The 13,319-nt window shown below is 38.9% G+C and overlaps 1 protein-coding gene across 3 annotated transcripts in view; it reads right to left on the bottom strand.

The window, feature by feature from the left end:
- The window catches only part of zfhx3b (zinc finger homeobox 3b), a 346,429-nt gene that overhangs the window by 223,105 nt on the left and 110,005 nt on the right, over positions 1–13,319 (bottom strand). For all 3 annotated transcript variants that reach the window (XM_077562960.1, XM_077562961.1, XM_077562959.1), the window contains one exon: positions 7,741–7,781. The gene's annotated coding sequence lies outside the window, so the exon portion shown is untranslated. The remainder of the gene's footprint in view (positions 1–7,740; positions 7,782–13,319) is intronic.

Consider the following 13,319-nt stretch of genomic DNA (forward strand, 5'->3'; position numbering starts at 1 on the left):
GGTGTTGGCGTTAGTGGGGTGTGCGGGGGGGATCAAATCCAAAACACAGCAAAAAAAAAAAAAAAAAAACTAAAATGGGACTTGCGGACTGCAATTACAGGCCATTGAGCCAGGCCAGAGCTCCAGCACTCAAAAGCGGTCGTGATTTCCAACAGAAAAGCTTATTAGTTTTTATTGGAGGAAATAGAAGCTAGGTGACTTAAAATGGAAAAGTAATGTTTTGGAGAAGGGGGGCTGAAAGGAGGTCCCCTGACGCAGGTCTCCTATGGGCCCCAGTGCACTGTCAGAGGGACACACTGCCAATAGTGCACACTTTCCTCTTTAGATAAATGCAGATAGATTAGATACTTTATTAATCCAAATAGGAAATTCATTGATTGACTAAGTTTGAACATTCCCGTTATAAGAGGTGTGCACACTTGTGCAACACCATAGTTTCCGGTGTTTTTTTTCTTTCCATGGGGCACTGATAAGGGATAGGGTGCTGATATTGGGTATTTTGACAAATATCGGCACGGCCTTTTTTTTTGTTTTTGTTTTATTTTGTTCTTAAATCTGAAGGCCGATAATAAGTAGATCTAAAACCATTTTAATCGCATGGAACTATTTATTTAAAATGTCAGTGAACTTTATAAGAGATGCTGATCCTTAACCTGGCAATAGCCAGATTGATTGAGATTGAGTTCTGCACAATATCAATCTGGGACTTCTCTATGGTAATTTGCTTGGAAAAGGCGGGACATGCTGTACTATACTTCGAGCTGATTGGAGGATGCAATCTTGTACAGGTTTGTTTTGAACAATCACGGCCACGGATGAAAATGTCGTCTTCCTCCTTCCCACTCTTTAACATTCAACAAAAAACTATGAGTAAATCTGCAAGAACAGAATTATTTGCAGCGTTCATTCGTCCATGTTAGGTTTGATTGTTTGATTTGCCACACTTCCTGGTTTCGTCACAGCTGCATATCACGCCCCAAACGCAATGTCACTCTGTGATTGGTCCGAACCACTGATGGAAATCAACGAGCTCGGTACTAGATGCATTCTCGGGAGTTTGTGACGTCACAAATGTCGCGAGAATTCATCTTGCAGAGCAAGGTTAGCTGACCCTGGGAACCTTCTGAACCTTCTGAAATGTGAAAGTTTAAAATTTCATGTATTTAAAAATTTTGGAAAACAATATTTACTGTAGAAAACTTTTGAGAACTAAGGCATTTACTTGTTTAAGTTTTCATTTAACTTTTAAGACGTGCTGATAACTTTAGGAGATCTCTGAACATTTTGTTAGAAATTTAAAAGGATTTGGTCTAAGATAAGATTAAATAAATAAAATATATACTTTTTTAATTCTACATTTTGAAAAATCTGAAAAATTGTTTAATAAACATGCTTTAAGCCATTACAACAAAGTCAAGATTGGCATTTGTATTTTTAAGAAAATGTGACGGCCCTGGAAAAAAAAAACATATCGGTCTATATTTAACACTGATGCTATTTGTTAGCACAAGAGAAATTTCCCAAGGCAAAGCGAAAACATGTTTCTTGTTCCAAATGCTGTTGTTTTTATGTTTAATTTGACAATAAACTTCAACTGGGAATGGCATTAAACAGCTTGAAGCCTTTTTTGAAGAATTATTCGCTAAATTGAGTTCACTGCTATCATACAGTGCTTATATCTCACATTTTTTGCTCACGAGTCTTTCAAGGCATTATATTAGGATTTATAGTATCTGCATTTTAAAAACATTTTCATCAAGAACCCCTTGTTTCAATCTTATGGTTGTGCTTATATAATTACAGCAATGGATATGTCTGTCGTTAAAGTAAGTCTTTAATACATTTTTTAAACACACAAAAAAACGTTTTCCTACTTTTTTTAAAAAGCTATTTATTTTGAAGGAGAAAATGACCTTGAAAATGATATTTTCGCACATTTCATCCTTTGATCATATTTATTGGGTTCATTTTTTGTGTGTTTGGCGTTTGAGATAAAAATATATCTAATATTTCTCAAAAGGAAGACAGAGAAATAGGCAAAGCTGTATTCAGAGGGGAATGTATGGTAACAGGATGTTTTGACGGCATGACATGTTTCATATTATGTGACTGTATATACATGTTATTTATGCAGTGCCTTAAGAGGTGCAGTCCACGTGTTGTTTCAAGAAACATTAGCATTTGAAATGATAAAGCCATAGACTTGTTTGCACTATTGTTATAATCTGATTTATGACTTATTTCACCACCAGTCGTAGTGATCGATCACTTAAAATAATCCAAGCTAAAGTGTTTAGTGAGCTAACAACGCTAACTGAAGTAGCTAAATGAACTGTCTTACCTTTATTTAAGCGTAAAGCTAAAGCGTTTAGTGAGCTAACAACGCTAACTGAAGTAGCTAAATGAACTGTCTTACCTTTATTTTAGCGTAAGCCTAACCTATAAGATCAAAACATTTATGTATAATAAATCTTCATTTTCATATGTTTATTATACAGATTCCTTTATTGCTTGTGTTTATAAAATGGCAATATTGAGGGTGAAAAAAATGCAATTACTATATTTTTTTTAAATTTGTTCAGCCCTAGTAAACAGCCACTGATGTATTAAATGGACACATTTGATCCTTGTGTCTGTATGCTTGTCAGCGCATGCATGCATCAACACAACAGTGGGACGTGCGAAAACATTGTGAGCGAGCACGGCGGCCGTATGTTTGCTCGACTCGCTGTAATGACTGCCTGCAGATTTCTCGTCACGAGTGTGTGGGTCCGAGGCTCTGAGAGGACGAGCGAAGTAGGCGACCATGTTTGCCTTTGTGCTGGGCCGCCGGTGTGTGTACCGTGCGGCGTGTGACGTTATTTCAGAGTGTGTAAGCTATGATGTGCCGCCAGCTGCCGGATGTAGTACTCGCGTGTCTGTGTGCTTTTCACGACCGGAGGAAATATTTGGAATCAACTATTATTTTGTGGCTCGGATGCAGCATCTCACTCACTTAGGAGTACACAACACAATTATTCTTTTTAGGAGGGCGTAATAAATGAAGTCAATGCATCATACATTAATTGTATCAGTTCTGAGTGTGTGTTTGTCTTCATTGTGTTTGCAGCTCATACTCTCCTCTCCTAATTTGTATTCAGGGCAGGTGGGCCCCAGCACAGACCCGCAGCTCAGTAACTAATGGAGGGGCTGATGGGAGCCTGATGACGACCACGGGGCCATTTATACGCACACGCACGCACACACGCACTGTGGACATTTACAATCCCACAAGCACGATGGTCATTTCCAAGCACATCCCTACCTATCGAACAGCAAGTCAGATAAGTTCATTACATTGACCATTTCATATTTGGTGTGTGTGTGTGTGTGTGTGAGTGTGAGATATGTTCTTATTCTGAACTTGTCAAATAGAGACTCCCATGTTACAGCAAGTGTGAATGGTCAAGTAGAGTTGCTAGCTTTAGCTTTCTTTCCTTTAGCTTACTTGAGCTTCATTTTCATGTAAATATTGGGAAATCTATTAACATTTCAAATTATTATTGTATTTTATAATTTATACTTTAAAAAAGTGCAGCTAAATGACCAAAGCAAACATGTTTTATTCAAATATGCCAATGGTGGTGTTATGGTGGCGAGGCAGCTGACTTGACTCGTCTTCCTGGACTGGAAGTTGGAGCCCAGTTTAAATTTAAATTATCATCGCAAACTGTTTCCACCAACATCAACACAATATCATCCAGAAATCATATTCAATCACTAATTAAGGGTACTAAAAAAATAATTAATTACGCTGTAATTGTAGAATGCGGCATCTGTTCCCAGTGTTAGCAGTTAGTCGATAGCCGCTAAGTAGCCTAATATGCTACGAGGGTTCATCAGACTGCTCTTCAAAGGCAGTTTAATAGGCCAAAATAAGTCTACTTACTTTGACGATGACAGTTTGACACAGTTAGCATTCCTACTGTTCCATTTATAACAAACCAGGCTAACTCAAATGTGCTGTTTTAGCAGCAAAATCGTTACTGTGGCTGAAGTCTCATTGTCCGTCAGCCCGAAATCTCACAAAAGACAAGAAAACACAGTTTGCTGTTATGCACAATAAAAACCAAGCTGCTCAATATTAAGTGAAAAGCATTTTTTCCTAGCGTATTCATAATTGTTCTTTAATTTAGCATTTTTTTCAAAATCTGAATGAGATTATTCAATATCATTTTCAATAGGATATCCAAGATGAGCCTCCGTGTGTGTGCCTGGGATCTTTTTGATGGTTATTTTTCAACTGAAAATGTCAGGAAATATTGTTCTAGTGTGCATATACTAAACTTTTAAAGCCTTGGATTAACCAAGAAATGTGAGCGGTTTGATGTCTTTTCCTGGTGCGCAATCAGCCTATTCGTGGACTCCACTAGTTGAGTGACATTTGCGGACACACAGACAGCGTTGGATCTATTTATATAGTATAAGCACCTACACGTACTTGAACAGCAAGATGGTGAAAGTGATGAGACGTGTCATTCACAGTTTTTTACGAATTTAGTCGACCCAATACTCCAAGCAACAACAATATTTAATTTTTAAATGAGAATTGTTAAATTAACTTACAATATACTGTATATAAGGGGTGTCAGACGTACAGGCCGGATCAGGCCCGCCAAGGGGTTTAGTCCAACCCTTGAGATGATCTTGTAAATTTAAAAAATTTGCAATGTTTAAACAATTGATCCGACAGCCAAAATCAAAACATAAATTTGTAATTGCACAAGCAATCCTCAGATCAGCAACGCAACTTGGCCTGGATGTCATTATTTTACACACAACTAAAAGTTACGATTTGTTGGAAAAAAAAATAAAAAATTAAAACATAAATCGAATACAGACATGCACATTCAGCTACTGATTTCACCGCAGTCCGGCCCTCTTGGTAAAATATTTTCCTCCATGTTGCCCCTGAGTTAATATGAGTTTGACACCCCTGTTATATGTATAATGATGTTTGTTTTGGGTAATTATACCCTTTAGTCTTCCTTTTAGCGTATAAATTACATGCTAAATAGGGTTTAAATCTGGATATTGTCTTGTCCGTCATAAATTATGATAAACTAATTTAATGTATTGGCAGTGTGTTTTGGGTCATTATTTTTGCTGTATATAGACACTTTTTTTTAAAATGGCAACTCAAATGTTTCTATGGACTTCTGAGATCGTTTTTCTGCTGCTGTCATGTTGTTAATCAATGAAGATTAATGAGGCCATGCAAGCTCAAGCCGACTGAGTTTTGCAGATGAGCTTGTATGATTGGTGTCATGAGTAGACCCTTTTTCCCCTCAAAATTATTATTATTATTATTAATTTTATATTTTTCCCTCATGGAGTCAGCACTTCATCACCCAGCATGCTTGTAAGATGTTTGAATAATTACAGTTTAATTAATATGGGTTTTCCCTACTATGAATTTAAATAGGACTCTTAATCTATGATAATAAAAACATTGGTGTAATTGCTGCGTAAGACTAAACCATCTTAACATACAGAACACAAGTCTTCTTTCCTCCAGCCTAATCATATTTTCTCGTTTGCTTTCCTCCGCTTTCCCTTCCTGCTGCTTTGCTTTCCCTTTCTTCCTCCTCCTCTGCTGATCTCAGGCCAGCAAGCTGACTGCCTGTGTGACCTAGTGGCCTCGGAGGCTCTCGGGGAGCAAGGTAATGGGCCCAACCCCGGAACACAATCTCACTCTGGGTGCAAGTCGGGGCTGCCGGCGGCTTTGATCCGGTAGCCCCTGCTTAGGTCTCCTGACGCCCGCTGAGGAAATTCATAGGAACAACTGGAAGAGGCCTGTGTTTATTCAGCTCCTTTAATGAGGAGGGAGACGGATTATCAAGGGTTACAATCTCCCCCCCAAAAACAACACAGTGAAGGAAAACTGCTGCTCCTTCCAGATGTTGCTCTATCAGTGGTCACTCCAAGAGAAGCAGCGCACGAGAGAGAAAGAGAGAGAGAGCCATGGGGAAGTTTCAGTGTGCAATACGGTGAACTAGTGGTTGGGAAAGGGATTCCCCTGCATTGTATCTGCTTTGTCTGGCCACACGTGGAAGCAATTTGCTCTTAAGTTAAAGCACTTTACAGATAAATCAATCAATTTTGGAATGTGTTGTTGTTTTTTTCTCAACCTTATAATAATTTGGGGAAATTTTGTGAAACCTCTCAAATGAAAGGTGAAAAACAAACCTTAAAGCACATCTTGATTGTTTTATTTCAAACATATTGTGATTCTGGATAAAGGCAAACTATTAGAAATAGGGCTGCCCATGCTACATTTCACCTGCAGACATAACGCAGATGTAGAGCGTGTGTCACACCTTTGACCCTTTTGCCTGAAGCCCGACCAGATCAATACATTGCTCTATTGTCAAGTCATTTAGTAGAGGATGATGGGTCAGCCGCTGGTCACAAATCGACACAGAAGCCACAGGTCAGTCTGGGTGTCACGTTTACATCTCATTTGCATATCATTTACATACATCAGCTCCTGTTAAGATTAACACCTGTGGTAACAGGTTGTGTTGGATGTCTAGTCCAACAGAATGACACAAATCAAGGAAACTAATAGGTCAACACAATCAACATGCTTGATGTGACTGTAGGAACATTTCCCAGCTATTTTTGATAGCATGTCAGAAATTTTATTCAGTCCACTCAGCAAATAGACTCGGAAATAATACACTACATTTACTCCATTAAAGTTAAGCAACTTTTTTTTTATATGAACTTGTTAGAGTAGTTTTAAAAGTGACATTGTTAAACTGTATTTAAGAAACGTTGGAAGTCCATCATGGCCTTACTAATACAATGAATAAGCAAACTGTGTCTGCTAACATGTAACATGTTACTTATTGGATGATAGGGATTTTGGAATGGCATTGAGCATTCAGAGTGGACTTAACCCCCCCCCCCCTTTTTTTTTTCTCCACCTTCGTCCCCTCTATTTGTATGGTTGTAATGGAACTGCCAATATTTTCCATTTTTCTTTATTTGGTCATTGTATAAAGATATGAAAACTATGCCTGACTGTACGATGTGAATATATATGTAAACAAAAGGAAATGTATGTTGTTAATAATTGTTTAAAGCAAATGAAAATTAAGTTTTAAAAAAGTGACATTGTTAGGCAATATCTGAAGCTGCACATTACATTTTTTTTATTTTTTGTCTATTTGGCGTTAAATGTTTTCATTAAAAATAGTAAATCATAAGTTTCTCACCAGTTACTCATTGCTTGAGTAGCTTTTTAACCAATTACTTACTCAAGTAATTATTTGGAGGACAACTTTTTACTTTTGCTGTCTAAAGCAAAAAGCATGTTTGAGTACAATATTTGGCTAATTTCCACCTCTGGTGTTTATGTTATGATGTGTTGTAACTTTTGCGTATTGAAATCACCAGAAGACTTAATCAAACTTGAACAGAATGTCTTTCAAAATGAATTATTCAGGATGGAGACTGGATTTACTCCAAAAAATGTTATTAAAACAATATTGCCATTGTAATTTTGCACATTGCGAGGTAGAGTGTGGGCAAACTTGAGAGAAGAGATGAACTGTATGAATTACCGTAGGCTATATCTGAAACAATACGTTTATTTACCCATATTTTCTCCAAGTTTTTTTTCAGGAGAAATTAGACAATGTGGAAACTATACAAAAAAGTCTCAGAACAAAAAAGTTTTAAGGAAGCACTTACCAACTGTGAAGCAGAGGAGTGCTTCCCTCACTGTCTTTCGCCTGCAAAACATAAAAGAAGCGCATCATTGTTGACATGCAGCCTTAAATCTCATATCCTTCACTGTATGCAAAGAGAAAAAAACAGCAGCAGTGAACCAAAGGTCTTACCACTCATTGTACTTTCCTGACATTCCAATTCCCAAGCTCATGCCAACATCCATCTTACTGGCCAATAATATTTGCCTCAAAGCTGAACCTAGCTTGCAACACAGCCCTACGTATGGATGGATACAATCTGAATAATAGGACAAGAGACATTATTATTATTATTATTATTATTATTATTATTATTATTTTTTTTTTTTTTTTTATTACTATGCATTCCATTCAAACTGTGAGGGGCATGCTGTTTGTCATTAAGTTATACTGCAACCCGAGGGCAGGAAAATGACAGCAATAATGTGCTTGAAAAACAAAAAAGCCACAAAAAAAAAAGTAAAATAAAAGCGACTGATTTGTAGACTTTTATTTCATCCTGATTCGTATTCAAAATATATACAGTGGATATAAGAAGTCTATACACCACTGTTTAAATACCAGGGTTTTGTGGTTTTAAAAAAAAAGATGAAAAATGAGGCCAAAAGTTTTTTTGAACATCTGAACATTATAGAGTTAATCAGAGCCTCCTTTTTTTTTTTTAAAGCTTATTCTGAACACAGCCTCATAGCCAGTTATAAGAGGGTGTGCACACTTATGCAACCATATTATTTCAGTTGTTTAGTTGTACTTCTCCATTTGAAAGATGTATTTCACCCTACAATGACGTTATAGAGATTAAAGGTTGCAAGGCATTTGAGCAGGGGTCACAACGCCTCAACCTCAGATTTTGTTAACATGGTAAAAATATAGATGAGTTAATGTATACTCTGTTGCTATCCAATGGCAGCTTTCAACACTGCACCTCAATGACATTCTGCAGACACATCTGGTATCTGTATTAAAACTTAATCACCATTTTTCAGATGGAGATCCAAACCTTGGAAACCTGACCTTGAAAATAAATTCCTTTCTTCTTTCATTTGTGAAGAAATAATTACAGATGACGTTCCAGACTCCCTCGGTGAGCAATACATTATAGTTTAATTTTAGTGACTAATCTCAAGTTCAGGGAACTGCAAAGCTTACATTGCACTGGAGCACTGCATCTCAAGATCAGATGAATTAAAGACAAAGTAAACTAGTGAGTACTAGAGAGTGCAGACCTCCGCCAAGGTCAGGGGGTTGTTAGCGTTACTGACCGCTATGATGATACGGAGTTGGTGTTAGTATTCCAAGGGGATCTATAGCATCCCCCTGAAAGGCCCCGGAAACTGCCGTAATGTGCATTACTAAACCTTTTTAAACAGATGTCTTACCTAGTATCCTCTTTTTAAACCACAACCATTTTTTGCCTTACTGGATTTATGTTTGATGGAGCCAATGGCATCAACAAAAGGCTAATATCATCTCAAATCACCTTTTCGAATTGAAATGGATGGAAATGTCATCAATCCGTTCAAGCCTTCTTTGCAAAAGCAACAAAAAAAAGTGCTAATGTGTATTTTAATGAGGACAAAATCATACAATAATTACATAATTTAATGCAATTTAACAAAGTTAGTCTACTTTTTTTTTTTTGCACACTGTTTCAATTGAATGGCTGTGCTGCTCTTTTTGGTGTGCCAACCTTAGCCACCTAGAGGCAGTATAAAACCGACGGTTGGATATAGTATTCTTTGAGACATCACAAATCTTCTCTACTAAAAAGTTCAGCACTAATATTTGTCAGTCTTGAATGTCCGTACTGTTAAATTGTCTGTCTGTTGTGTGTCTGTTGCTTGTGTTCACTCTTTTGCATAAAGGTTTATAGTGCCACAGCGTAGTCGCTCTTAGCATTAGCATTAAGCTAGCAGAGTCTATGTTGACATACATGTTACAATGACATACCTGTTGTCATGATGATAGCTTGTTGTATGCCACAACATATCATGACATGTATGTCATTGTAACATCAAACTTACAGAAGCCTCGCTAATACTGAACTTCAACCGACACTTTGTCTCACTTTGCAGTGCGCTGAGATGACGCCTAGCAAAAGGAAGCTGAAACCTCAATCAGTCCTTAACCCCCCGCCCTAAGACCAGGTAAATCCATTCATTCCCTTGACTCCAGGTCAGTAAGTAAGCTTGTATTTTGGGACGGCTGCTGCCGATTGAGTATGCACTTTAATAAGCAGGCTGCAGGTCGGGCAGATTTATTGGCCCGTGGTGGGGTGGAGGGACCGGACTCCCTTGGCCTCCAGCTTCCCTCGGTGCCATTACGCCAGAGTGAGATATAGTGGGATATTGATCCCAATGCCACTTCATTTTGCAATAACTATTACACGATATTCTCCCGGGCTGCGCACGGGCGCCTGATTTATGCCGCCTTGCTATTTACATTAACAGTAAGTGTTTTTCTATACCGGCTGGGGAGGGTCTTCCAGGCACACGAGTGGACATGCGGACATTCACATTCCATCCCACACCTGTGAGTCTTTTTGTAGCTTTTGAATCCTTTATGCACAGGCAGAAGTGCTGAGCACTTTGCAGTCCGCTACGTGGGTAATGAAAGGTACAGACATCAACATATTGCCGAGTACATCCCAGCCTTCATTACAGATGCACAGTTGTCCTTGAGTCAATGTTACTCAGTGTTATTAAATTGTATTTGGAGGATATGCGCTTGAATATAAGTGAAACATGTTAGGATGATTTCCCTCACACTACAGTGGGTAGAAAAAGTCTACACACCCTTGAAAATGAAAATGTTTGAAATATTTAAAAAAAAAAATAGAACAAGGTGAATAATTTCAAAATGTTTTACACTATTATTGTTGACCTATTATTCACAATAGTGTGCACATCATCTTATAGGTGTGACGTGCCTGTGTTCATAACTAATCACTAATCACATTCAAACACATGTTAAATGGGAGTCAGCACAAATCTGCATCCAAATAAAGTGCTTCTGATTAACTCCACCCCAAAATTCAGATGTTCTTTGAGGTTTTTCCTGACATTTGTAGCTTCCTTAGCAGAAGTTTCTAGATTTAAAGCTAACACTGACTGTAATGCTGAACTGTTTGTAATTCCCTCCACCTTGTCAAAGGCTCTACATCCAGCTAAAGAAAAATTGCCCCAATTTATAATGCTACTTCCATCATGCTTCACTGCAGAATTTGTGTACCTTTGGCTATATATTTGGGAGGGGGCGATGGTGTAATGGACGGCACGTTTGGAACATTTCCGGTGAGCATTTCGCTACTTCGGCCATTTCCCCGGCGTTGGCTGAATTGAACTTTTGGCGGCATCGCGTTAGCGACAGCTAATCGGTGTCGAGATAGTCCACGTCACACAGCAGACAAAACACAGGAAGTGATTGTGAGCAGAATGTGTAGCATAGCAATGCAGGATAGCTTGACCGTCGCAGTTTGCATGCACCCGGTGCTGTACGACACGGCGATCTACCGGTTCAAAAAGGAGATTGCTTGGATGAAGAAGAGTGGAGGTCGGCATATATGGTGAGTTTGTTTAATTGTCGAAGTGTGAAGCAAGCTAGCAATGCTACAATAAAGTTGGCACCACTTACCGAAGTGGAAATCCCTCAGTTAGCACAAAACTTTAAGGCTTCTGGTCGAAAGCATTTTTTTTAAAGCCAGGAAAAGTCTACTAAAACATCTGAACTTCATTTAGGATTAGCCACAGTCACTTTAAATAAGTTAGGTGTGTGCTAGCATTTATTTAACCAAAGTTTGTAATTACATGTGATTGATTCTGAACACATCCCAGTCATAAGAGGGTGTGGACACTTGTGCAACCACATTATTTCAATTCAAAAAGCAAATTAATTTTCGATTGTAGGCCACATTATGGTTTATCTTGGTCTCTGTTTGTATCAAAAACCTGGCATTTGAACAAGACTTTCTTTATCCACTGTGAATGGTCAATATACAGTATAGCCACTCTGCCTGAAAAAAAAAATAATAATAATAAAATAAAATAACAATGCAAGCACTCACGTAAGTAAAGAGAAAATCATTTGAATCAAGTAGTGTTTTCTCCTGCCCCTCCAATAAATTTAAATCAGCACACCCACCATTGTGTTCCATTTACATTGCTATTGAGTGTTTAATTGAATGCTGCCAGTTGGCAAAGCCGCCCATTTGAAAGAAACTGATGAGGCTAATTAGGCTAAGCAGACTGGAGCCCGGTGACCCGGCATGTGCTGCAACCAGCTGCACACTCCAGAGCTGGGCTTTTGCCAAAGTGCTTTCCCATGCAGTGCCAGCCTGGCGCTGAGTGTTTGTTTACACGCACTGTGTCAATGGCAGCCGCGAATGAGGCGGCGGGGGCGGGAGCGCCACCTCGTATAGTGCCGACATTCCCACAGGCAATCCCCACAGGGGTCACGGCGCCCCAGATGCTGTCGCTGTTACACGGTGCCACGAGACAAAACAAAAGGACTAATGACCCTTAATTGCTTTGGCGCTGTTTAGAATCAGATGAGTGTTGCCTAAGCGGCAGTATGTAAATCAAATCCCCCTCCTCGTCACACTTCCGAGCCAACTCCCCAAGCGCTCTCCCCTGGCACAATCCAGTCTTTCTCTGATAAGGGGGCGGGCAGCTTAGCAGGCACGCTGCCAAGTGACGGGAACTGGCAAGCGTGGTAATGTGCGCACACTTGTTGCTACAATGGCAGCCTGTTACGCCGGCACATTATGGCGATGGGTGGACTCGTGCGAGGAACAGATGTTCATCCGAAAGCCTCCGTTTGTTTCCGCATTCGACGTGGCGGAAGAAAAGAAGTGTGCCCTGCGCTGTGTGTCCCATTCATTAATAGGGCCATTTATATGCAACACTTAGTTTGATTGTAGACAAATGCCCCACTTGGGAGGAAGGGAATGCCAGTGAATTGAAATTAGTGTGTGTTTGTGTATCTATGAGGGCTTATTTGCATGTGGTTTACATATATTTAAGTTTGAGTTGGCAAAGAAAATACTTGAAAGTATCGCTTGTTGGAAGAGGTCAAGGACGTTTTAAAAATAATGCCACTGAAATGTATTCCACTTGGTAAATGTGTATGTTTACAATTTGCACTTGCAGAACAAATTACCGTATAAGATCCAAAAGAAGAGAGTAACTAAAGGAAAAAATATTGACCTCATAAGTATGCATACACCACTCAAAGAGAAAATTACAGTTGGTGACTCTTCACACACCAAGTCATTGAGCAAAACTGAAATAAAAAAAAACTGCAACCCTGTTTCAAGGTTTGAGGCTCCACTTACAACACTACACAGTAATGTACTTTTTAAAAATTGTACCACAAAAACATGGTGTGATTGTCAAAGAAGAAGCAGATTTCCACAAATAGAAGAAACAGGTGAGAATATAGGCAAGAGTGTGTATGGAAGCCAGGGGCAGCAGATACAATGAAAACAGCAGAGGCTCCAGAATTGAACCCTGTGGAACACCATACGTTCATACATGTGAATTTATATTGCACATATTCGTCCGA

Source organism: Vanacampus margaritifer, chromosome 4 (genome assembly GCF_051991255.1).
Source record: "Vanacampus margaritifer isolate UIUO_Vmar chromosome 4, RoL_Vmar_1.0, whole genome shotgun sequence".
NCBI classification, from domain to species: domain Eukaryota; kingdom Metazoa; phylum Chordata; class Actinopteri; order Syngnathiformes; family Syngnathidae; genus Vanacampus; species Vanacampus margaritifer.